The 2,500-nt window shown below is 42.0% G+C and overlaps 1 protein-coding gene across 1 annotated transcript in view; it reads left to right on the top strand.

Moving 5' to 3' along the window:
• LOC143021125 (organic cation transporter protein-like) overlaps positions 1-2,500 on the top strand; it is a 67,701-nt gene that overhangs the window by 11,415 nt on the left and 53,786 nt on the right. The window lies entirely within an intron of this gene.

Consider the following 2,500-nt stretch of genomic DNA (forward strand, 5'->3'; position numbering starts at 1 on the left):
TTATTGTTACTCTAAGAGAGGTGAATTAAACGGGGCTTAATTTTTCTTTCTTTTCTCCTCTGAGTTACACCAAGAGACTCCCATCGAGAATCCTCAATTTGGTTACTAGGTCAGTCCTGCAATGATGTCATGATTTCTTTTGTCCAAGGATCTTTACTTTTATATCTAAGATCCTCCCCTAAGAGCGTGATTTTACTCTTGTGAACCAATTGAATTTTCTCCTCCTCCACCCTTTCTCCAATCAGAAAGGCTATTACAAACCCCGTAAGCAATACTATCTTACTCAAGCAATCTCGAAATCAATACACCACTGACTTAGTCTACATATTGGTACTTCAGCATAAAATAAACATTATACAGCAATGAAATCGAGTCCCCGGTAGCTGTTTGTAAATATTTAGGGGAGCGAGGTTGTGCAACTCCTTCGCCTTCTCGCCTTTCGGTATTATGTAAATACATAAACTATAAAGATATAACACACGTTATCTACCTCCCCTTTCTACCCACCTGTCTACCAGCCTCTTACATCCTCATTGTCAGCATCATTTGATTACACTGGCCTGCGAAGTTTCAAAGGTAAAGCATCTGATAACTGATTCTAGGGTAATTTGCTATGCAGAATCTAAAAATCACACTCATTTTGTTCAATCAGGTCACGTTTTTGAGATACGAAGCGGTAAAAATAATTAAAAACGCCATTTAGTGCTATTTATTCCCTTTAATTATGGAAAAAAATTCTTGACAAAAGAAATAATTTTTTCTTGCATAGTTCAGAAGATAAAGAGGATATATTACAGAAAATCTAATCATGGATGAAGGGCCTTTTCAGTGACTTTCTCCTGTGTTGGGCAGCCACCACGTCTCGTTTCAAACACCAACAGTAGTCCGCAAGAAAGTTCACATTCCACCGGCCTTGGTAGCGTTCTTCCATGACACGAATATCCTGGTGGAAACGTTCTCCCTGTTCCTCACTGAAGTCACCACAGTTCTGAGGGAAATAGTCTAAGTGGGACCGTAGAAAGTGCATTTTGACTGACATGCGAGCCCCTAATTTTTTATAGCTGTTCAAGAGCTCATCGACTTCTTTCTCGTATTCTGCACTTCGGTTATTTCCTAGAAAGTTTCTTATCACTGACTTAAGCGACCACCAAACGGACAGCTCAGCTGCATTCAGTGCATCATCAAACATTGAGTCCTTCATAAGTTCCCTTATCTGAGGCCCATCAAAGATGCCAGCCTTAAGCTTTTCCAGACTGATCTGAGGAAACTTCTGCTGAAGAAAAGTAAATCCCCTGCCGTCCTTGTCCATTGCCTTCACAAAGTTCTTCATCAGTCCCAGTTTGATATGTAAAGGTGGGAGTAAGACCTTGTTTGGTTCAACAAGAGAACGAGCCTGAACATTGTGTGAACCAGGTTCCAAACGTTGTCGTGGTGGCCATTCTTGTCTGACAAAATGTTGATCATCAGCCCGACTATCCCACAAACACAAAAAGCATGGATACTTTGTGTACCCACCCTGTAGTCCCAAAACCAATCCAACTACCTTAAGATCTCCACAGATCAACCAACCATGGTCATTGTAGTTCAGAGCAGACAGTAGCTGATCCATGTTGTCATGAGTTTCTTTCATTTGCACCGAATGACCGATTGGAATTGAAGAGTATTTATTTCCGTTGTGAAGGAGGACTGCCTTGAGACTTCTGCTGGAAGAGTCGATGAACAGTCTCCATTCAGTAGCAACATAGTCCAGCCCCATTGATTGAATCAAACCAGCAATGTTGTTGCAGTAAACTAATGACGAGTCCTTCTGGGTTGTGAAGAACTGTCTAAATTCTCTTTCACGCTCTCGGTACCAAAAGAATGTTGTCTCAGGTGCTAGCAAATTTTTCTCACGAAGACGAGAACCCAGAAGCTGTGCTGATTCCTTTGATAGGTTTAGATCCCGTGTCAGGTCATTGAGATCTGCTTGTGTTAGAGGCACTGGCTGGTCATTCTCTTCTGGCATGTATTCTCCACCCTCTGCCCTGTCTAGTGCGTTATCAGATTCCGATTCAGAGCTAGATTCCATTGCAACATCTGGATCGGGAACGGGCAGGCCTGGACCATGAGGGACTGGTCGTATGGCAGACGGAACATTAGGATACTGAATACAATGCTTGTTCTTGCGGTTGACTCCTTTAAGATTAGTCATGCAGAAATAGCAGTGTGACACATGATCCAAACCATTGGAACAGCGAATGGCATACTCTTCCTTTCTTTATTTCTCCAATCACGCAAGTTCTCTACACATGTTTTGCAGCTAACATGGGGTGCAAATGGCTTGTCCTGGTCCCCAAGCTTAACTCCAAAGTAAGCATGATATGCCTTCTTCACAAAATCAGTTATATTTGCTAGTCGACGAGGAAGAATCACATTACCACATATGTAGCAGAACCTATCAGGATGATTCGTGCATTTGCGTTCCATTTTCTGTCAATATAAGATACGTGTCCAGAATAGA

The sequence above is a fragment of the Oratosquilla oratoria genome, chromosome 41 (assembly GCF_046742065.1).
Source record: "Oratosquilla oratoria isolate Oo_2021 chromosome 41, ASM4674206v1, whole genome shotgun sequence".
NCBI lineage: Eukaryota > Metazoa > Arthropoda > Malacostraca > Stomatopoda > Squillidae > Oratosquilla > Oratosquilla oratoria.